The 16,317-nt window shown below is 35.4% G+C and overlaps 1 long non-coding RNA gene across 2 annotated transcripts; it reads left to right on the top strand.

Moving 5' to 3' along the window:
* The first annotated feature begins 602 nt into the window (after positions 1 to 602).
* Positions 603 to 8,787, top strand: LOC122575252. Of its 2 annotated transcripts, XR_006319369.1 has the most exons (4): positions 603 to 740; positions 2,584 to 2,664; positions 7,075 to 7,219; positions 7,295 to 8,787. It is a non-coding gene; the product is annotated as an uncharacterized LOC122575252 (long non-coding RNA). The 2 variants fall into 2 exon arrangements; XR_006319368.1 differs by having other exon boundaries at positions 7,075 to 8,787.
* The last annotated feature ends 7,530 nt before the right edge of the window (positions 8,788 to 16,317 follow it).

The following is a 16,317-nucleotide window of genomic DNA, read 5'->3' as shown; positions in this document are numbered from 1 at the left end:
AATCTAAATTTTTACAAAATAATTTATTTTTTAAAAATGTATAATATTTTTTTTAATTTATAAAATGATTTTATATATATAATTTATAATTAATATATATAATGAAGTATGAACTATAGCATTGTAACAGAAGCGATGTTTGTATTTACATTCCTTTGAAATCATTATTTTTTGTGGGTAAACAATTCAATGTAACTCATGTTTCTCATTCGATCTTCAAGTTCCATCAAATTCTTTTTTTAACCTTTTCTAGAGGAATTATGTCAAATAAACTCTTAAAATTTTCTCCTTAAGAAACGTTCTGCTTGAAATAATTGTTTTTTTTAAATATGTCTTTAATAAGTTGCTTCAATCTTCTTCAAAGAACGCAATTAACTCAAACAAAACTAAATCGACCGTCATCGCGACCTTTGCTTTTCCATCAGCCTTTATTCGTGGAACAGCAGTGACATTTATATAACGATGACGAACAGTACGTATTAAGCGGAGAATATAATTGACGGTCGCCGAGAAACTAGACGTATCTTCCTTCATTATTTATCGTTTGTCTCGTGATAGGATGGCTCTTCTTCGCACTGAAACAGTTTTAAATACTCGGTAGTCGATTTCCAACGCAGCGCAGCCGCAGTCCTTGGGACTTGAAATTTTAATTTTCCGTCGTACGTATTTGACACGAAAGTCAGCGAACCGGGCAAAGGCGGTTTAAATATGGGATTGTCTGCCTTGGAAAGAAATGTCAGGTCTTGTGCACAATTTTCTACTGTTTCTTTGTTGCGCCATTTAACGATTTGATTCTTTTGTTTGATTCATTTTGACTATTCTTTACTCTCTACGTTAAGCTCTCAAAGTATTAGTCTGTTATCTAGAAGCTTTAATAATGAATGTAACGTTTGTGATAGAGTTCTGCTATATTTTTGAGATCAGACATTTGCATGCTCATTTGTATTCACTAATTTGTATTTTTGTGAAGTCAGAACTATTTTCTCTACTCAGAGAAGGACTATGATTTTTTTTAAATTACAAGTGTAGTAACTAATATTATATTAAATATATCTTATTAAGAAGCTAAACACGTCGTAAAATGATTTAGCAACTAAACAATGCAAAACGCTCGTATAACAGTGAATATATTCTAGTGAAAGTTGAACGATCGAGATCTCATAAATAGGGTAACAATGAAATTATTTTTGCGGTAGGCATCGTGCCGTCAGAAATGATGGAGTTACAACTCAAAGAAATTAGAATTTTGAATTATTCTCCGGGCGCAATAATGTTGCCATCAGATTTATGGATTCAATTTTAACAACCGGGAGCTTTACGTGCTCGCACTACCTTTCGGTAGTTTGTAACTTTGTATGCCTGGAACACAGCTTTGAACTGGTGCACTGCTAAAATCGTGTGCCCCGTATCGTGACCTTATTCTTCTCTTTTCCTTGCTTTGGCCGCGCCACGGTAATTCAAACTCTTTCTTCGCTAGAATTTCACCGGCGAATGTCGATTACTTTTTGCAACTGCTCGCTCGCTGAAAGTTTTTGTTTCGGTGGTTTAAATCTCGCGATTTTGTTTAAATCTCTGTGATTATGTGAATCTGTTTAAATCACACGTTCACGCGTGTCGTCGAAACTCCGATCTAGAAGGACAATTTAAATCGGGACTTTTTATTGTTCCACTTTAATAATAAACGAATTCGCCATAACGATAGATAGTAATTGATCGCACAAATGTTCCTTTCGACCCTCTTCTGGAAGATAAATACGCGTAAAAAAGGGTCGTTAATTAAGATAAACCTTTATTTATAGGTACGATTACCCTCGTTTCTGTAGAAGAAGGCCAAAGCGGTTGTTGAACGGTGTCGACAAGGGATACTTATTTTAACCTATGGAACTTCGCACATAAGTTAACCCACGGTTCATTCGGATCTTTAGAAGGCTTTTTTTTTGCATGACTTTCTTTGTACTTGGCCTAGTGGTCACTTGGTCGCCATAGTTTTATTTATAAAAGTGGAACAGCCCGTTCAGTGTTTTTTTCTCTTTTTTTTAATTCCTTTCCTCCTTTAACGGAAAATAGAAAGACTTAATTAATTTTAAGATAATAGAGGATATTTAACATTTTGCTTTTTAAATAAGCAATCGGTGAAAAACATTAACAACATTCTTTGGGGTTACATTCATATATTTTTTTCATGTGTTTTTGAATATATCATGTTCTTCTGTCGAATATCTTATAAAAAGTCTAAAAATATCGGTAAAGTTGTATGAACTCATATTTGTCAGCGTTACTCTGTGCTATCGATATTTTCTCGACTTGCATTACCTGTAAAAAAAAAAATAAAAGAAAAAAGCACACAGACACACATACATTTCTGGGAGGGTCACACATCTCCCAAAACTTTCACACTTCAAATTTTCGATCTCATCGAATAACACGAAACTTTTTCATCCCATTCATATTCCATTCCAATAGTAATACTGTTCAAGTCATGGAAAACCAAAAATTCATACCTCTTTAAATTTTCAAGAAAGTGATATGCAGTGAAGTGTACATTTTCTATGTGGTAACGTCACTGCTATTAAAATTCAATAGGATTAACGATTTCTCGCATCGAGGGGACGATGGAAACAAAGACACGATGACACGGCGGACACATTGCACGAGCTAATTAAGGTAATTAGTCAGGCATTTTCGGGCGCAAATAAGCCATCATAAAATGCGTTATTACGGTATACACCAGCAGTTGTTAGTTGAATTATTCCTCTAGATATATCATTGGTTTTTGGTATCTGAAGGATAATGAGATGCAGTCGCGCTGTCATGCATGTTGAATCAATATTTTCGAATCGTGGAACAATGCCTGCCGACGAACAATGATATGCAACAAGTATAGCCGGTTCTGATGTGTCTAAGTGAACGCATTTAAATAACCTGATTAATTAATCGGCCAATGGCTCGGGCTGATTAGTTAAAGTCGAATTGAAAATACAGTCGCAGCTGATGCAGGTAAATTCAGTGGTTTTGTGAGTCGGGTGGATGGTCTGATTTTCGGTTCGGTTAAATTAACAACTTTTTCCAAATTACTTTTTCATATTCCGCAATCATACTTACCTAACTCAATCTCAGACTATTATCATATCGAAAAAATCGAGGTCCCATTGACTCGCCTATATTTCGTATATAAAAGAAGTGAGGTTTTATTATTTAACGAAATCAAAACAGTTTATTAATGAGCGTTCTGAATTGAACCGAGGAATCTGAACCGAAATAAATCCGATGAGACGAGATTCTCCCTGGGAGAATACCGTCAATTATCTGTAAATGCTATTCGTTTCCATTCGTTGGAATAATTCGACGAAGTCGTTCAAGCGAAATTTCATCGGGTCGAGATTTCGTCAAGCGTTTAAAACGTTTCGTCGTATTGAAAATCAAGAATGTTTCTCCACCATTACGTGTCTTTCGCATCTCTCTGATATTTATTACTTCTCGATATTCCTCTCTTGATGTCCCACGAAATTTTCCTCGCTCATTTTACCACGTCATTCTCATCCCTAGCTCGAGGAAAGGTACGTAACATCGCGTCGTAACTATTTTCCTCATTTCCAATTTCCTCTTCCCGCTTATTCCCGCGATCCAGCTTCTTCGTCTTCCATTGCTTTCACTCTGGAGATGGCGAGAACGCTGAAAATTTATGGAAAGTGCGAATTTTAGGGGCAGTAGGAACTTAGGGGAAATTCTTGGCCGGTGACTGCTTGCTAAGGAAGGAGAGAAGAAAAAAAAAGAATGAAAGGATTCTTTTCTTTTTTTCCCTTGCTTTTTCCATCTTTTCTTTTTTCTCTTGATTCACAAAACAGAACTGCTGATGACGTTTCAACGCTTTCGATCGGATACACGGCCTTCAAATATTGCCTATATCGCGTTCCTATATCCGAAGAATTTCGTTGTGGAATTCGCGTCCTCGTAACCGTCGACGAATTCGACGTCCGTAAAAATTTCGCATCTCCCCGATATGATCTTCGCGAATGGAACCTTTTTATTGGTTTAAGCGTCCCGATATTTCACGGAAAATTTCGTACCAAGCGGCTCGGGATCTCGGGTTTAGTGGCTTCAGGTGTGAGAACAGAAAGTGCTATGAAATATTGTTTCACGAACATTGCGTATCTCGCTTTTTTTATATGCTTTTTCCTTTCTATCGCGTGAAAAGTGTATCGAAAATCAGGAATTGCGGCTAGTTTTGTTTTTTTTTTATCGACGAATTTCGAATATTGTGTCGAAGATCGGTCGATATTTACATGTAGTCACGATCACTGCCATATCTTATTTCTATTGTACAAATATAAATCATAACAGACAGACACCTCATTCATATGTTAGGAAACATGGAGAAAAAATAGGAAAGTATTTATAGTGCAATGAAGCGGGGATAGTATAATAAGCAAAAATTATGAGTTGATAAATAATGACTACATTCTGTTTTCGTCATAAAATTCACTCTTCGTTCATTCTCGTTGATAATATGTTACGTTAATATCATACTCGCGAATTACGTCTAACAGTGTAATATGAAGCATTGATTATGTGGCAAACATGTGACAAAGTGATTTGCATGAGCTCATGATACGCCAGTCGGTTTAATAATAGTTTCAATAACAATAATTGTGTGTCAAATTTGCGACATCCGAGGATAGCGTGCAGCTATTGAATTTCGACTGGTTGAGATTCACTGGTAATACGCATACGAAATTGAGTTATTCGGCCCATACGATAAAAACGTTAACTTCCATTCGCGCCTTTAAATCTCTCAACAATCACGTACGTGAATGAATTTGTGGATTGACGCGATGACAAAAAATGCTGACATTAAATGCGTAACCAGTACCAGAAATGTAATTTTCAGAGATAGAAGTACGACTTCAATACAAATACTAAAATCGAATATTTCTTTTATTTAAATACTCGTTCGTATCATTTGCAGTCGATATTTAGTCAAATTACAGGAACATGATACATAATGAAAATCAGCTATTGCAAACTCTGGGTATTCATTATAACGAAGTTCTATCGCTTCCATAAGACACCTTGTGATCCCTGTGTCGTCACTACCATGATACATACTATCTTCGCGATTATGAACGCGTTCATGTTTCAACCGGATGGAATTTCCTTCGTGTGGTCCACGAGGAAACAATGTTCACAACAGCAGAGTCTTATGACTCTGTGGCCGGTAACACAGTTACTATGTTGCCATTTCTACGCTATTGGAAGAGACAGGTTTCAGGACGTTCGTGTGTGCGTTCACGCCATTTTTGCTGTTTGTGATCCTATGGATTATTCTTTTGTTATGAATCGAAATGATTACGCCACGATCTTCCATTTTTTTTCTTTTTCTTTTTTTTTAGTAAAGAAATATGAATCTCTACGAAGAGATAATTTTGCAGTATTAAAAAACATCATTCATTGTATTTATTATATCAGTTACATATTAATTAATTTGCCGCAGATATATTAAATTTTGTATTATTTAGTACTACTCTTGTATGACCATACAAATGTAATACTACAAAAAGTAAGGTAAAGAATAAAAAATAAGTTCTATATTTTGTTCATAAAACAGAAGGCAAGAATAAATTTACAGGATGAAGAGTATCCTATGAAATAATTTTGTTCCCTTAAATACTGAAATGAACAGTAATAAGCACCTCTTTCAAGCAGAAATAGTTTCCCATTACGCCTTTTCCCCCTGGAAACGTTAAATTACGTATATGTGTTTACGCTTACGTCTTTTATACGCCATAATTGTTTGTTTGGTAACAATAAATGCACATTATTCCGGGTAATTTAAATGCGTGCTTCATTCAACACGCATATGCTAGCAAATTTTTCGAACCAGCCACGATACTTTACGGTTCATTGCGCAGAATTTGATTGGATCATCGAAATTTAAATGGTTCCGGAAAATCTCTTTATTCACGTCGATTTTCATTCACAATGAATATTTAACGGGTTGTTTATCGATGATTTATTATTATTCGCCTGAACTATTACGTATTTATGATTTTTGCGTTTTTTAAATATTAATTTGCGTGACCCATATCGACTCGTTTTATAGCACATTAGATTGTAAGTTGAAGATCAGTTTTATCTATTTTCTTAAATTGTTGTTTAGTCTTTTGTTAAAAAATTATACGATATTAATTAATAATTCATAACTTTCATTTCCATACGCGTTGCATCATACTTTTACAATATTTTCTTTGCATATATTTAACTAAGCCAGTAATGGTTAAATTCATATTTAAATGTTTTTTACATTAACGTGCATTATACATTCTTTTACGCCGAATTGAGAATCAGATGCTTTATTTCTTACATAAGATGTTTACGTTAGAGACTCAAAAGATTGCTGAACACTTCTATTAGTCAAGCTAACCCATCCACGGCATGGTATGTAAAGTTTAAATTAATATCGCCGCGGGCAGCTTGCTGTCATGGTACAACAACGTTTTTCTTAAAATTAATTTAACCTTCAGCTAAAGTTAAATCGTTTTGCGGTCGAAATTACATCCGAAACTTGGACCAACTTCCTGTTAATAATGCAATTGAGATCTTAATATTATATAACCACTGCAGCGCTCGTCTATTTCACAGAAAATCAACTAGTGATAGAATTTCTACATTCCAGTAGTCGAAAGAACATCTCCGCATTGATACGAGAACACGTATGCGATTATTTTAATTATTCTTACTCATTTCTTGCTTTAATAATATTATTGGTAAATTATTGCGTAAGAGTGATAGTTGCCAGGTAGTAGACACATCTGGTATAAACAATTATCTGTTATCGTGTCTTTATTTTATTTCTGCTTCCAAGAAACGAATCATATTACGACTTCCTGTAAGATCTTCAATAATTGCTTGGGCTGTTGATTACACACTTCAAAGATTGTTTTTAAGCGCACCTTTTGATTCTGGTTAGGAAGCAGAGGGGGAAGACAGACGACGTTTAAAGCCTTTACCGTAGCCATTTAATGACTGTCCCGAATGAGCTTAGGTTTATCTAGGACGTTATATTGCTTCTTTCAGTCTCGCTATCGAGTGTAATACGAGGTTAAGAGATTATTGGACAAGACCACTCCAGGAAATTACAGAAGCGCTCAGCGAATTAAGAGTTATTCTAAACTCCTGCTTTCGGTGATTAAACTTTGTTTCGCATGAAACAATGGCAATTGTAAGTTTAGGCAAACTAAAAGTTTCTTATAGACTCTCTGATTCTCAATTTAAATAAAATATTTAAATGTTTCAGATTAAAACGTTTTGGTCTTATTTTATGTAATAAAAAAGTAAAATAAATGAAAAGATGAAAAGAAAAAATGCTGTACTTAAGATGATTGGGTTTGTTACGCAAGCGTTACACAAGCACATTTTTGAGAACATGTTAATTAAAAATTTTACGGCCAACGTGAAGATTGAGCCAGAAGATGGGGTCTTGAAATTGTTATATGAATGTAAATGGTCTGTGTTTCCATGGGTCGTATAAATTGCTGGACCTGGTATCTGTATACTTTATAGCGATAGACGTGTCGTAAATCCATGACATGATGCACGTGCAACTCATGATCACAGGATCCGCTCTTCGGACCTAATTGATTTCCTTCGCCTGTATCCATTACTGTCATTTTACTAATCTTTCAATTATTAATATAGGAATAATACTTGAAATCGTAAAAGCATTATGCGTTAGATTGATTTATACGAAATATCGTTTTCTCGATTTGTAGTAGTATGAATTTGACAGGCCAGTATCATCCATTAGATTCTGTTTGATATTTTTTCTATTTGTTTCAAAAACATCCATTACACCATTATTTAAAAAATCAAATAAAAGATACATCATTTCATCAATATCGCATTAAATTCCAACACAATGACTAGTACTAAAATTTACTGTACGAAGCATTAAGAAATCTTACCCGTCAGAGAAATCCGAAACGTTTCAATATTCATACAGAGTTTATCGTGAATGTTCCCATGCTAGACCACTCGACAAAGATCGATTAATTCATTTTACTGGCGATTACGAACAATCCGATTATTTTAGCTGACTAACAGAGCAGCACAGTCGCGATACGTCAAACGAACTGGATACCAAATGGTACGGTGGCAAATCCGTTTTTAATTTCTAATTGTTTTCCCAGCTCGTGTGCAGTACGACCTTGTCAATTATGAAACTATTGAATTTCAATAGAGAACGTTGTAACAGGTGTAAAAAGCGTCGCAATAATTTATATCCTAAATATTTTTTCTTTATTATCCTCTTGGCCAGGATATTTATTTGGAAACGCACTGGCTGAAAGGATAATTTCAGTATATTAACACTTACGACTTATTCATAACTTGAAATTATCATAGAGCGCGAGTCGCTTAATGTTTTTGCTACTGCCCGAGTATTTTTACGTTTATAGCTGGATAGATGTGCCTTAAATTTATCGTTTTTAATTAAATCGCTCACTATAAATCGATCATTATGAAGCGATTTTCCAACAAACCTTTTTTTATTAACTTTTATAATAGTGTTAATAAATTAACGTTAGTCACTTACAACTATTATTACTAACGAAACAAAAATTTTCGTGCCCGACTTTTGCAATAGAGAGTTCAAATTCTCAGAAAGAATATCAAAAGATCCAGATAGAGACGCAATGTCCCTATGCACAGGGGAACTTATATAAAGGTCCAATGAGCCGCAAGTTCGTTCTGTTTTACGAAGGAAAATATTCGCTAAGTAACATCGGTATAAAAATTGTCTGGAGATTTCTTGTTTGGTTTTACTAACCAACAGGAAAAAATTTCAAATTTTCTGTGTCAAATCAATTTAGTATAAAATTCGCTTTTTTTTTCATTTTTCCGTCACTCCTTTAGCAAATCGACGTATATTTCAGAAAATTTTAAGTCAGATTAAATTATCTTTGAAATCATACACATATGTATACATAGATATACAATCTTGATATCTTAATACAAAATAATGCTTTAAAAAATTCTCATCTTGAAATAATCAAAATTTTCGTGCACGTTTCTCAAGACTTTTAATAATTTATTTCGCATTGTCCCATTCTTTCTTTGCAATGCATTATATCCATGCGAAACGAAGTCGGCGAGTTGATCCATTGCTATACTTCACGTTTACTGAAATTGAATTTTGGCGTGCAAGTTTCGTTTACGAAGAAGTATAAATTCTACAGCGACAAATGATTCCGTTGGGACTGGAAGGGTTAAACTAGCTTAGGCAAGCGAAACAAAAGGAAAATAAGAATATAGAGATACGAGAAGGAATTTCAACTGTTCTCAGCAATAACGCTAAAAATCCTTGAATGTTTGCTCATGTAATATCTTTCTCGAGAAAATAAATAAAAAAGCCAGACACTTTAACAGAATTTAAATATCACTTGCAGTAAAATATCATTATGTTTCTAATACACTTTCATTTTTATATGTAGGATTTCTACTACAATAATTTATCAGAGAATAATGTTCCAGAGTTATTAATTAATAAATCTGAAATAAAAGAATTAAATATGTAGGACTGAATGGAGCAAAATAATACAACTGAACGAATAGAATCACGACAGTACAGGCGCTACTAAAGTCACAACTTATTTGTAATTAACTTGAGCTTTACATAGACGATGCATATTTCGGGTATTAGAAAAATAAACTCATAGTGCATGTGCCTCTTTCTTCTTTTTTTATTTTAATGTCTGTCCTTATGTCGCATATTGAATTCACTCGCATGACGTGTGGGTTAAAAGCTATTGCTTTATGTTGCTCGTATCATCTTCAAACAATTTTTTTACATCCGTAGTTAAAATGTCATACACAGGTACATAGATATAGTATAATACAACCGTAAAAAACGCGCTTCTTTATTTCTACGTGTCATGGGTGTCACTCAGTTTGGAGCGTTGCATTGTTCACCTTTGTCCTCCTCTTTAAAATTCCATCCGCATCCTATGATTAAAGGAAATAATTTATTTCATTATTATAAGATATTTATTGTAAAAAGCAAGAATGCTTTCTCCCGCTTGCCTCCTTACAAAACATGTAATCAAAAGCCACTTAATAACGATCTAATAAAAGAATGTGACGTTTTGTAAGAGAAGGAGAAGCGATCGAAGGTCAAGAACTCGCAAAAATCAGAGGAACAAGAAAATCACGGTGCTTTGTGGAAGGAGCGCCAATAAAACGGCACGCGACAAATGTTACGGCGCCTTTTCTGGCGCGAGCAGTAGAGCAGAGGATACGGCAGACACAGAAATAGTCGGCGAAAACAATGTTGTGAAAGAGAAAAGCGAACGTAGGAGAATAGAAAAGAAAGAAGAAGGGAAAAAAGTGGAAAGGAAGACAGAATAACGAAAATGGGATATAGAGACATAGAGAAAAGGTGCGAGGGAAAAGGGTGAGGGGTAAGCTAGACAAGCGATGAAAAAATGAAATCTTGTACGCTCGTGAGCGCATGTAGTCGCTAAACAATGGCGTCAGAAAATGGGTTGGCGCGTTGTCGGACGTCGGGACGTGTCCTCCGCCTCTCTTGACTGAAGGACTAAAAGGGAGGCAAGAGATAAGAGAGAAGGCGAAAACCAAGGGAAAGTGTTGAAGAATGTTAACCTTCTGCGATATCGTATCGATAACAGTGTATTAGCTATGTCAGACAGTTTGACAGCTACTTGTCATTCGTATCGAGCAATACACGAGCTACTCAGAATCCAAATTGATCAACTCCATTTGTGAAAATTTCAGTTTTAGTATCAGAATGAGCGATGTTTGAATGTTTAATTTTGGAGAAACCAAATTTAATTAACTTCCGTAGAATGTAATACGAAAGCAATACGAAGTACAATACGACGGTAAAAAATTGTATATTTAAGCCTTTAGGTCTCAAAAATTGTGTAATCAAAACTATCATAATAATATTCTACGACAGTATTAATCATATCAAGTTTTTGTTTCCACATCCTTGTTATACAAAATTGACATAAAATTCGCGATTTGTAATTAAATTATGAGATTTTTTATATTAATAGAATTGATGTCGCTTCCATTTGAGCGCAACATATTACAAGCAATATTTGAGAAAGGGGTGGCATATCAGGACGGGAACAAAATAACGGATTTCGGTAAACAAAACAGTGAAGATATGGGAAAGACAGGTTCTGGTCCCTTCGTACGGTGTCGTTCCATGAGACAGCGTTATAGCAACGACAACACAATAACTCGTCCTTGTGGGAGTTCAGCGAAGATTCGCTTACGTATAAATATGGAAGACGCGAGCGAAGTTGAACACAAAAAGTTAATAGCAGCAAGGAGCATTAGAGGAAATTCGATGCAAACGGTATGAATTATTCGATATGCTTATTTGCTAGTTTAATAATATTAAGACTTGATATAAAATAAAGAAACGTTGAAATTCCTACACATAACTCAAGCGTCTTAGATATCAGACAAAAACAATATTTACTTTGAAGGAGTAAATATTATAATATTCATAATAGAAAAAATGTGTTTCTAATCTTAACTACTCACAATTGCCCTGAAAATTACGCGCGTGCAACTATTATTAATTATTATTAATAAAACATCAAGTAGCTTCCACAGACAGTGACACAAAAACAATCCTTGCTCTGTTGCTTTACGAATTTCATTATATTGTTTTCACTACTGCGGAATACCTCAGTACCGAAAGAATGATCTATCTGTCGATATTTATACAAGTTAAATAACGTTAAACAGATCATATTAATCTCTAATGCAAAGTAGCGAGTGAACAAAGACTTCTAGTATATTATGCACCCGCCAAATATGTGGATGTATTGTGAGAGTTAAAAGTGAGTATGCCTTGAAGGCAAAAGATTGATTCAAAAACTCTTATGTATATGTTGCATAAATCGAAAATTGACTGAAAGGATATGAAAAATATAGAGTTATACAAATTAATAGTGAGAAATATACACAAGTCTGTAATTAAGTTAATATTATACGAATCTCATTTATGTAAGGTGTGTACTCGCTTTTGATTCTCATTGTATATATACGTATACATATAAAAGTTGTATACAGGTACGTAAATAGCAATATGTAACTAACTACATTTAATCCCTTTACGACGAATCCATACATTCGCATGCTGGAGCATATGTACCTACTTCACGCGTACGTACGAATCACCACATAAATTCATACACATATATCCGACTGGCGCGTAAATATTCATGCATATGCATGCATATGCATGTACATATAAATTCATATATACATACTTACGTATACATACCGGTAAGTGTGTGTATAGGGTGTTGCACAAGGATGGACCTACAAGTTATTGAAAGATAATTGCAGAAAAATTCTGAGAAAAAATCATGGTAACTGTGTGTATCTTATCGTTGTTTGTGATAAGATACAATATCTTTATTAAACATTTAGATTATTCGTTTTTAATACAAACGTATATGATTTATAAAATGTAATATTTATTATTGTTATTATTATAGCATCAATATTACTTTAGAATTAGTTGAAAGTATTTCGAAATTATGAAATCCGTGTAATATGCCCTGTTCTATATAATTATGCAAAGCATTTGGCGGTTCAACCGATCGCAAACACAAACCGAACGCATAACTGAGGAGAAATTGGTTGACGCATAACTTATAGAACACCGTGTGTGCTCGTAACATAAATGTACATAAAGGTCTCGGTGTTAGGATGCGATGGGCAGGGTAGATGTAGGTTTGGAGAGGGTGTTGCGAGTCATAGGTGAATCGAGGCGATCTGCATAGGCGCGCTATCGGACGCGTGGTGGCGGTCACCTTGTTTGCGATTGGCTCGTTGACTTAAGCCGATGATGCACGGCTTCTGACTGTGCGTTGAATATAAATCCCAAGCCCGGTGCCGGTTCTGGCGGACATTAGCTGCGTCGAATAAATCTGATCGCAACCGGATAACGTCCGCGAACGAACTTCCTACCGCTCGACGGTTTAATGTAGCTCAGATGACCAGATTTTAGATCGAGTCAATTCGATGCGGAATGTGAATCAACCGCGCGTAAATTGATAGACTAATATGCCTTGTATTCCATAAAATGGATAGTGTACGTTGATTTTTACTCCGAATCGGATCGTGAGGTTCGCTGGATATTGTGGATTTTGAAAAATGCACAATCTGCTAAGGTTTTCATACAGTTCGTGAAGCTGATTGTATTGTAAGTATTTATGATTCGACTATTTGCTAATCCATATTTCTTTAGTTTTAGTTATTAAATATTTTTATCAGTGAAGTACTACTCATTTAAGAACGTTATGTATATGATAAGAAAACAATAATTAATTAGATATATTATAATGTATAGTATTCGATAAAGTACAATTTTTTAGAGTTTTCCAATAAATGTGACGAGTCGGTGTTCTAATTCTTATGGCTAGCTCTATATAAACTTGAATATTATTAAAGAAACAATAAGAAAAAAAAAGAAAATTAAACATACGCGTATCAATATTATTAAAGAGGTCAGTTGAAATTTCATTCCATCCAATTCCGTCCTTGCTGATTCTTAATCGGCTCGAAATTCCATCCGTGCTGATTCTTAATCCATTCGAAATTCCGCCATGCAGAAAGGCAGGATAACTGATCGAAACAACTGAAGGCAGCTTTTTGTTATCGAGCCGTGTACTGAATTTCAGGCAAGAATTAATCCTGCGTAATACCCGCTGGTGGATGTTGCACCGCGAACCACAGAGTAAATAAATAAAGTAGAACGATAGGTAAATAAAGCATTCTACTCAGACGTCGGTGCTCTTACGTCGCGCTCCTTTCTTCCTCTTTCACTTTCGTTCCTCTTTTGTCCCACTCTTTCATCTCCTCCCCTTGTCTTCTTTTTCTTCTTTTCTCTTCTTTTTCCTATCTCCGAGCATCTCTCTCTCTCCGTTTTGTACACGTGCACCCCTTTCTCATGGAGCACGATTTCAACCCTTCGCCATTCCACTCCTTGCATAGCCGTCTACAGTGTTTACCTGCGGGAAACCATCGGCCTACGTCGACATTCTCGTTGCCGGCGTCAGTGAGGAATACTCCAATTTGTCAACCGCGTACGAGCACTTTTTTCCAAGACCCTCGGCTGTCGCGTTTCGAAGGGTGAGCTTTTAGGAGAGCGACACAGCAACCGCGTCAAGGGCGTGCAGTGACGTAGCCCTGACTGCTAAGGGCATATTGGGATGGCCTATGGTCTACGGTGTAGGATCGAACAGAATGGAATTTGATAGTCTCAGTTAAGGTTTGCTTCGGGGGCCGGAATTTACATGTATAGGAGCTACCGTTTCAGAAGGAACGTTGCACGCGTTGCGTGTGGTTTGCGGCTTTCGCTCTGCTCAATGCGTCTTTCCTCGTTGATTAACCTGTTGCCTAGATATCCTTTGACTTTTCAACTGGGTGATTAGCTAACGCGATCTCTTAACTAATGATTTAACTAAGAGCAATCCCTTTATCAATGTTGTTCTCCTATTTATTTCGTCTTGATTAATTATTTATCTTCGTGAGTATACTGCAGTGGCTTACGAAAGTATTCGAGCACTCCTAGAAACTTTTTATATATGTATGTATTATACACGACATTTTGAAATCTTAGCGCGGTAACGAGATACGGTAAAATTTTAAACTAATTTGAAAATATATTATTCGCGATTAGGGTCACAAACTAACTCGCGAAACTATCCGCGCGTAGCTTCGCGGGTGGATGTCTGAAACCGTTGCCATGAGCAATTGTTGCTGATTGTTGCCGCACGCTGTACGGAGCACAAAGCCGAAACTACAAACAATAAGGGCAAATCGCGCAAGTCGTCGAGAATTTCCGGTGCTATCGTAGTCGTGTTCGTGTAATGGTTAAGACAAGCTGTAATCGTCAGACTGAATCAATAATCCTGGTCTGTTAGTTTCCTTTAATTTACCGTGTAACAGAATTAGGTATAGAAGAGCAAGGCTAGATTGCGGTGGTGGTGGCAGAAGTGCAATCGAAAGGCACACGTCGCTCGCTTACGAGGTTCTTGATGAATTCTGAAAGCGAGTCCGCGCGATATTATCGGAACTTCGTGCATCAAAACGCGATTAATGTAATTTATGAGGCTGGCTGGTGTGATGCTCGCGGCGGAGAATCACAGATTCGAATCACACGTGTTGGTGGTTGTGATGATATGGTTGTGAGCGTCACGCCGTGCCGGGGAGCTTGTTACCGTCGTTTCACTTTCGTTCACGTTATATATGATTTTCTCGAGGAGTAGTTAGAGACGTGGCTGAAATTAGGGCAAGGATAAGAGAAGTATTTCACAATCCATTGGTAATTGCAATATCATGAAACCGGGATTATAATCTGCTTTAATAATTTATTTTAAAGATTATAGATATTATTATTCCAAGTTTCTATTGCTTGACTGCTATAATTTTTCTCTGTGATTTTCTTTATCGATATGATATGATAGAAAGTATCATACATTTTTTGCAAAGTTTTACAATGAAACATTGCAAAATTGACTATAGATCTTATAATTTTATATACAACGGTAAGAATATTTACTTTTTTTACTTGTATCGATGATACGTTTATGGATCCGTAGAAAATCAGAGACACCACGTTGAAAATATTTTTAGCGTGCAAACCCAGTACTGATTGATCATCTCCGGTAAAATTGAGCGATGACCAACATCAATTTAATAGTATCGATTCGTGACAACATCCTCACGTACAAGTTATTCTCTCTTGTCAACCCATCATTTCCAGAATTCGAAAAATTATTTAGTTTCCGTCATTCAGTGAGATTGGTCAATGAAACTGTCAGCTTGTATACACCTGCTATAGATAACAAAATAACAATAGTATCTACTAACTTAATAAGATTTATACTTCGTCGTATAACTTTGTATATTATTCGTATGAAAGTATGGTATACGGAAGATTTATGTTATTTACGAGAAGTTAGAGTAGAATACTATCTATAAAGTACTGCAAAATGCGCTGTAACAAGCATTTGAAATTATTCAAACTAAATTTGAATTCTTTTAAATTTGTAAATTTAAAGTATCCAAATTATATATTATCTAAAGAACCCGCCTCATTATTCTCAATAAAATCTTATTCAAAGCGTCTTTACATCGTGTCTTACATTAAACATGAATAATATTCTTTTACGCTCTATATTCGCAACACATGTAACTGTAACTATAACTATTTATTACTTTAGAAATTCGTTTTATCGAATCGGTAATACGTTTTACCATTGCAATAAC

Source organism: Bombus pyrosoma, linkage group LG14, assembly GCF_014825855.1.
Source record: "Bombus pyrosoma isolate SC7728 linkage group LG14, ASM1482585v1, whole genome shotgun sequence".
NCBI lineage: Eukaryota > Metazoa > Arthropoda > Insecta > Hymenoptera > Apidae > Bombus > Bombus pyrosoma.
Note: the sequence above shows the minus strand (reverse complement) of the source record. Positions and strands in the feature narration are given on the sequence as shown.